This window comes from Plecotus auritus (genome assembly GCF_963455305.1).
Source record: "Plecotus auritus genome assembly, chromosome: X".
NCBI lineage: Eukaryota > Metazoa > Chordata > Mammalia > Chiroptera > Vespertilionidae > Plecotus > Plecotus auritus.
The window spans coordinates 42270834-42279438 of record NC_137784.1 but is presented as its reverse complement, the minus strand read 5'-3'; the positions used below and the strand labels follow the sequence as shown (position 1 = coordinate 42279438).

At 45.5% G+C, this 8605-nt stretch overlaps 1 pseudogene across 1 annotated transcript; it reads left to right on the top strand.

Moving 5' to 3' along the window:
* Positions 1-1407: 1407 nt before the first annotated feature.
* On the top strand, positions 1408-2999 carry LOC308239908 (D-3-phosphoglycerate dehydrogenase-like; annotated as a pseudogene). Its single transcript has one exon. The product of its transcript is annotated as a D-3-phosphoglycerate dehydrogenase-like (transcript).
* The last annotated feature ends 5606 nt before the right edge of the window (positions 3000-8605 follow it).

The window sequence follows — 8605 nt, the reverse complement described above, 5'->3', positions numbered from 1 at the left end:
AACACAAAAATCCAAAATCTGTGGGACAGAGGGAAAGCAGTCACAATAGGGAAATTCATGCTTTATAGGCCTATCTCTGGAAACAAGTAAAAGCTCAAATAAACTTTATAACTTTATACTTAAAAAAAAACTAGAAAAATAACAATAAACAAATCTCAGAGTGAATAGAAGGGAGAAAGTAATAAAGATCAGAGCAGAAATAAATGAAATAGAGTATGAAAAAGATAAATGAAACCAAGATCTAGTTATTTTAAAAGATAAACAAGATTGACAAAACTTTAATCAGGCTCATCAAGAAAAAAAAAGAGAGAATAACCAGATGAATAAAATTCAATATAAAAGGGGAGAGGTAATAACTGATATCAAAGGAATGCAAAGGATTGTAAGAAAATATTATTACCAAGTATATGCTAACAAATTTGAAAATCTGGATGAAATGGATAAATTCCTAGAAACATACAACCTTTCAAAAGTAAATCAAAAAGAATCAGAGAACATGAATAGACAGATTACAACTAGTGAAATTGAAGCAGTCATTTTAAAAAATCCAAACAAATAAAAGTCCTGGACCTGATGGGTTTACAGGTGAATTTTACCAAATATTCAAAGAAGAATTAAGACCTATCCATCTCATTATATTCCAAAAATTTCAAGAGGAGTGAACAATCCAAAGTTCATTTTATGAGTCGAGAATTATCCTAATTCCAAAACCAGAAAAAGACATGGCAAACAAAGAAAATCATAGCCAATATCCCTGATGAACATAGGTGCTAAAATCCTCAACAAAATATTCGCAAACCAAATCCAGCAATACATTAAAAAGATCATACACCATGATCAAGCAAGATTTATTTTGGGGATGCAAGGTTTGTACAACATCTGCAAAACAATAAACATGATACACCACATAAAAAAATTGAAGGATAAAATCTCATGATCATATCAATAGATTCAGAAAAAGCACTTGATAAAATCCAGCACCCATTTCTATAATAAAGAGCCAGGGTGTAACACTGTTATGACAGAAGCTGGACCAGAGGGGCCTGTGAATCAGGGCCAGAGAGAGGCCTGAAGAGAGAAGCAGGGACTGATCTGATCTGTTGCCTCTGTGGCAGCTTTTGACCAGCACTTGCCTCTCTCTTTCTCTCCCAGTCTGGCCAGCATCCATGCCTCCATTTCTCTCCTGCCTTTCTGAACAGGCCCCGTTGATAGGCCCAGAGGTGCTGACTAGCATAGAAACTGACCAATCAGAACCAAATCTGGGTGAAGTGTAAAGAACCAATGCCTGCCTAGGAGACAGAGCTTTTGATGCTGACTGGCATAGAAATTGACCAATCAGAATTAAATCTAGGGGCTTAGCGTTGTTTCTGTCCAGGTAGAGCATCAATCCTGAGGCCGGCTCCAGCAATGGCCTTAGCAAATCTACAAAAAGTGCTCATCAGTGACAGCTTGGACTCTTGCTGCCGGAAGATCCTGCAAGATGGAGGGCTGCAGGTGGTGGAGAAGCAGAACCTGAGCAAAGAGGAGCTGATAGCCTAGCTGCAGGACTCAGAAGGCCTTATTGTTCGCTCGGCCACCAAGGTGACCATGGATGTCATCAACGCAGCAGAGAAGCTCCAGGTGGTGGGCAGGGCCGGCACTGGCATGAACAATGTGGATTTGGAGGCTGCCACGAGGAAGGGCATCCTGGTCATGAACACTCCCAATGGGAACAGTCTTAGTGTTGTGGAGCTCACCTGTGGGATGATCATGTGTCTGGCCAGGCAGATTCCCCAGGTGACGGCTTTGATGAAGGATGGCAAATGGAACTGAAAGAAGTTCATGGGAACCGAGTTGAATGGAAAGACCCTGGGAATTCTTGGCCTGGGGAGGATCGGGAAAGAGATGGCCATCCGGATGCAGTCCTTTGGGATGAAGACTGTAGGGTATGACCCCATCATCTCACCAGAGGTCTCGGCCTCCTTCGGCGTTCAGCAGCTGCCCCTGGAGGAGATCTGGCCCCTCTGTGACTTCATCACTGTGCACACCCCTCTCCTGCCCTCCAGGACAGGCCTGCTTAACGACAGCACCTTCGTCCTGTGCAAGAAGGGAGTGCACATGGTGAACTGTGCCCACAGAGAGATTGTGGACGAGGGCGCCCTGCTCTGGGCCCTGCAGCTGGGGCAGTGTGCGGGCGCAGCGCTGGACATGTTCACAGAGGAGCCACCTCGGGACCATGCCTTGGTGGACCACAAGAATGTCATCAGGTGCCCTACCTGGGCGCCAGAGGCCCAGAGCTGCTGCGGGGAGGAGATCGGTGTCCAGTTTGTGGACATGGTGAAGGGGAGAGCCCTCGTGGGGGTTGTGAATGCCCAGGCCCTTACCAGTGCCTTCTCTCCACACACCAAACCTTGTATCTGTCTGGCAGAAGCTCTGGGGACTCTGATGCAAGCCTGGGCAGGGTCCCCCAAAGGGACCATCCAGGTGGTAACACAGGGCTTATCCCTGAAGAATTCCGGGAACTGCCTGAGCCCCTCAGTCATTGTTGGCTTCCTCAAAGACGCTTTAATCATGTGGATGTGAACTTGGTGAACGCCAAGCTGCTGGTGAAGGAGGCCGGCCTCAATGTAACCACCTCCCATAACCCCACTGTTCCAGTAGAGCAAAGATGTGGGGAAGGCCTCCTGAGCATGGCCCTGGCAGGTGCCCCCTACCAGGCTGTGGGCTTTGTCCAGGGCACCACACCTGTGCTGCAGGCACTCAACGGAGCTGCCTTCAGACCAGAAATGCCTCCCCACAAGGGTCTGCCCCTGCCCCTGCTCCAGGCTCAGCCCTCAAACCCTGTCATGCTGCCTACAATGACTGGGCTCCTGACAGAGGCAGGCATGCAGCTGCTGTCTTACCAGACCTACGTGGTGTCTGATGAGGAGACCTGGCACACCAAGGACATCTCCTCCCTGCTTCCCAGCCTGGACGCCTGGAAGCAGCATGTGACCGAGGCCTTTCAGTTTCATTTCTGACCTTGGGGCTCACCAGGACTAGCCTTGGGGGCTTTGTGATCAACATTGAGAGGTCACATTCCCAGGGCTGACACCACTTATGTGGTCTGACCCCTGTAATAACCACTTAATAAACAGCCTAACCCCCCCCCCCCGCCCCCCAAAAAATAATCAAATCTGGATCAACTGTGAGGAGCCAATGGCTGCCTAGGAGGCAGAGCTTTTGATGCTGACTGGCATAGAAACTGACCAATCAGAACCAAATTGGCCAGCAGAGGAGGGCAGTTGGGGGCGAGATCAAGCATACAGGGGAGGGCAGTTGGGGGCAAGATCAGGCCAGCAGGGGAGGGTAGTTGGGGTGAGATCAGGCAGGCAAGGGAGGGCAGTTAGGGGTGATCAGGCAGGCAGAGGCAATTGGGGGCAAAATCAGGCCAGCAGGGGAGGGCAGTTGGGGGCAACCAGGCTGGCAGGAGAGGGCCATTGAGGGTGAGATCAGGCCTGCAGGGGAGGGCCTTTGGGGGCAAGATCAGGCCAGCAGGTGAGGGCCCTTGGCGATGAGATCAGGCTGGCAGGGGAGGGAAGTTGGGGGCGGGATTAGGTCAGCAGTGGAAAAAAGTTGGGGGCAACCAGACTGGCAGGGGAGGGTAGTTGGGGGCAACCAGACTGGCAGGGGAGGGCTGTTGGGGGGTGAGATCACAGGAGAGGGCCGTCAGGGGCAAGATCAGGCCAGCAGGGGAGGGAAGATGGGGGCGAGATCAGGCCGGCAAGGGAGGGCAGTTAGGGGTGATCAGGCAGGCAGGCAGAAGGGTTAGGGGCAATCAGGCAGGCAGGCTGAAGAAGTTAGGAGTGATCAGGCAGGCAGGCAGGTGAGCAGTTAGGAGCCAGCAGTCCCAGATTGTGAGAGGGATGTCAGACTGTCGGTTTAGGAATTGGGCCTAAACCAGCAGTCGGACATCCCCCAAGGGGTCCCCAATTGGAGAAGGCGCAGACTGGGCTGAGGGAACCCCCTCCATGCACAAATTTCGTGCACCAGGCCACTAGTTTATAATAAAAGCTCTCAGCAAAGTGAGAATAGAGTTATCATACCTCAATGTAATAAAGTCTATATATGACAAACCCACTGCTAACATCATCCTCAATATGCAAAACTACAAGTGTTCCCCTTAAGACCAGGAAGAAGGCAGGGATATCCACTTTCTCCACTCTTATTTAACACTAGAGGCCCAATGCACTAAGATTCATGCAAGAATGGGCCTTCTTCCCCCTGGCTGCCAGCACTGCCTTCGCTCCATCCCGGAGCCACCTTTCTGCCTTCCCACGCAGCCCAGAGGCCCTAAGTGGCTGGGGCGGTGTGGAACGCCTGCGTCATCGCCATAGCAACCATGCAAGGATCCCACCCCCGGCTGTTCAGTGCCTGCATATGCAAATTAGCCCTCCATCTTTGTTAGGTTAATTTGCATACTCACTCCTGATTGGCTGGTGGGCATTGCAAAGGTAAGTTCAATTTGCATCTTTCTCTTTTATTAGTGTAGACTAGAGGCCCAGTGCATGAAAATTCAGGCACTGGAGGGTGGTCCCTCAGCCCAGCCTGCCCCCTCTTAGAGTCCGGAAGCCCTCAGGGGTGGGAGGTGACCCGGCAATCAGGGGAAGGCAATGTCCCACCACACCTCTGCTGCTGCTGTGCAGCCACCCTCCAAGGCTTGCCTGTGCCTCGGGTGTCAGCTGGGCAGCTGCCATCTGAGGCTTGCCTGTGCCTTGGGCTGGCCCTGGGCAGCTGGGGGGCTGAGAGGACTGGGGGCCTCCAGAGGCACGCATGTGTATCAGCTGGACCTGCCTGGGAGTGGGCCCAGCCGTGCCGCGTGCCTGCTGCCCTGGCGAGGCTGAGGGGACTGGGTGCCACCATCTTGTGGCTGTGGGCACAGTCATATTTGAGGGTGTAGCAGTCAATTAGCATATTCCCTCCTTATTGGCTGTGGGCGCTGCCAATCTTTGAGATGGCATGAGGGTCAATTAGCATATTTTCTCTTTATTAGATAGGATAGTACTAGAAATCCTTGCCACAAAAAACACACAAGTAAAATAAATATAAAATGTGTCCAAATTTGAAAGTAAGAAGTAAAACTGTCACTATTTGCAGATGACATGATACTGTATATAGAGAACACTAAAGATATCAGCAAAAAACTCCTAGAAGTGATAAATGAATTCAGTAAAGTAGCAGGATATTAAATAAATATCCAGAAATCTCTTGCATTTTTATACATCATAATAAAGTATCAGAAAGGGAAACTGAAAAAAAAAATCCCATTCACAATTGCTGTGAAAAGAAAAAATTACATAGGAATAAATTTAACTGAGGATGTAGAAGACCTGTACTTGGACAATTATAAGACAGTGAAGAAAGACGTGGAGGAGGATACAAATAAGTGGAAGCATATACCAGTTCATGGATAGGAAGAATTAATACTTTTAAAATGTCCATACTACCCCAAGCAATCTATAAATTCAACGCAATTCTTGTCATGATACCAATGGAGTATTTCACAGAACTAGAAAAAATGTTTCATAAATAGATGGTGGCCGAATAGACAGATGTGTCAATGCACATTGTCTCAGGGCCAGACTGGAAAGACAACTAAATCAGAGATCATCCACCCAGAATTAACAAATTAGACACAGCTCAGGAGATAATTTACAAGAGTAAAGGGTAGAGGAGGCCTAGAGATAGGTAGGAAAGGGGATGAGGGCTTCAGTTAGACCAGTGGTCGGCAAACTCATTAGTCAACAGAGCAGCAAACCGTGGCTTGTGAGTTGCATGTGGTTCATGAGCAGCGGTTTGCTGACCATTGAGTTAGACAGTTGGTCAGTGGTCCAAGAGGGTGAGGAGGAAGGTGCTTAGCACCAACGCTGTGGCCCTTGGCGAAAGGCATTAATACCCAACTATGAAAAGGCCACAGGGCTGCTGGTGGCCGGAGAATCTGGGCCTAAGACCACAGCCTGGAAAGGCTATGCCACAAAAGGCAACCAGAAAGGTGATCCAAGCAGTGCAGTGGTGGGGGGAGAGAAACCCACACGTTTCATTGTTGTTTTGGTTTTGTTTTATCTTTGCTTTTAATCTCTAAACCCAGAACACTGGACTTTTCAATTGCAAACCCTCACCCTTCTGCACAGGGAGAAAGGCACAGACTTGAGGTGCCTGAGGAGAGGCTATGGAGGGAAGCAGGGCAGGGAGAAGTCCACAGGACTCCAGCATTGGGACATTCATAACCTTCCAAACCTATGTAGCTATTTCTCCCCAGAAGAGCCAGCCCCTCTGAGTAGCCTCAAGACAGGTAATACAGCCTGCCATACCCTTCCTGCAGTTTGATCTTTACAAAGGAAACAAAGGTTCTGAATAGCCTCAAAGAACCCTCAGTAACTGGATTGGAAGAGGGTCCAGCCAGCCCTGTGATTCTTGGAAATATATGAGAAACTCATACAACCTAACAAAAAGAATACAAAAAAGCTAATTCAAAAATGCTCAAAGGACCCAAATAGACACTTCTTCAAAGTGGACATTCAGATGGCCAAGAGACATGAAAAAATGCTCAAAGTCACTGATCATCAGAGAAACGCAAATTAAAATGACAATGAGGAATCACCTCACACCTGTCAGTATGGCTACCATAAACAAATCAACAAATGACAAGTGCTGGTGAGGATGTGGAGAAAAGGGAACCCTGGTACAGTGTTGTTTTTTATGCAGACTGCTGCTGCCATTATAGAAAACAGTATGCAGTTACCTAAAACAATTAAATATGGAACTTCCATTTGACCCACTGATCCCACTTCTAGGACTATATCTCAGGAAACCCAAAACACCAATCAGAAAAAAATGCATATACCCCTATGTTCATAACAGCACAATTTACAAAAGCTAAGATCTGGAAACAGCCCAAGTTCCCATCAGTAGAATAGTGAATAAAAAAGCTGTGGTACATTTACACAATGGAATAGTATACAGTAGTAAAAAAGGAGGATCTCCTACCCTTTGAGACAGTATGGAAGGACCTGCAGAATATTATGCTAAGTGAAATAAATCAGTCAGAGAAAGACAAGTATCACGTGATCTCACTCATATGTGTAATCTAATAAACAAAATAAACTGATGAATAAAATAGATCCAAGGACATGGAAGCATAGAACAGACTGGGGAATCTCAGAGGGAGGAGGGAGAGGGTGGGTTGGTGGGAAGAGATCAACCAAAGAATTGAATGCATATATTAGAATGCATAACGTATGGACACAAACAAAAGGGTGGTAAAAGCCTGGGTTTGGGGGTGATGGCAAGCTAGAAGGGGTTAATGGGGGAAATAAGGGCACATATGTAATACTTTCAATAATAATGATTGAATTAATAAATAAAAATATGAAGTGAATAAAAAAGAAGAAACAAGGCAATGATAAATATAAGAATGAAAATAAATAATATAAAGGCTAGAGAACAATTGTAAAGATAAATAAAACTAAGAGATAGTTTTTGAAAAGATTAAACAAAATTAAAAATCTTTAGCCTGACTCATCAGGAAATAGAGAGGGCCGAAAGAAATAAAAAGAATAGGAAGGCCGAAACCGGTTTGGCTCAGTGGATAGAGCGTCGGCCTGCAGACTGAAGGGTCCCGGGTTCGATTCCGGTCAAGGGCATGTACCTTGGTTGCGGGCACATCCCCAGTGGGAGGTGTGCAGGAGGCAGCTGATCGATGTCTCTCTCTCATCGGTGTTTCTAGCTCTCTATCCCTCTCCCTTCCTCTCTGTAAAATATCAATAAAATATATTTTAAAAAAAAAAGAATAGGAAGAAGTTACACTCAACACAACAAAAATACAAAGGATCATAAAAGACTACTATAAATAATTACTCACCAATTAATTGGACAACCTGTAAGAAATGGACAATTTCCCATAAACATGCAATCTTCCAAGATTGAATCAGGAAGAAACAAAACAATCAGACCAGACTGATTACAAGTAACAAAATCTAATCAGTAGTTTTAAAACTTTCAACAAACACAAGTCCAGGAGAGATGGCTTCACAGTTGAACTCAATAGAAAATTTTTGAAAATTAATGCCTATACTACTAAACCTATTCCAGAAAATTGCATAGGAATAAATGCTTCTAAACTCATTTTTACATGATCAATGGCCAGCATTACTCTGAAACAAAATCAGACAAAGACACTACACAAAATAAAGAAAATTACAGTCCAATATCCTGATGAACAAAAGTGAAAAAAAATTTAACAAAATATTAGCAAACTGAATTCATCAATACATTGAAAGGATCATACACTGTATTAAAATGGGATTTATTCCAGGAATGCAATAATGGTTTAATATCAGTAAATCAATCAACATGATAAACCACATAAATACATAAAAAAGATAATTACCATATGATCATCTCAATAGATGCAGAAAAACATCTGACAGAATTCAACATTTATTTATGATAAAATATCTCATCAAAGTGGGTATAAAGGGAACAAACCTTCAAATAATTAGGGCCATATATAAGAAACCCACAACTATTATACTCAATGAGAAAAGCTGAAAGCTTTTCCTTAAAGATCAAGAACAAGATAAGGATG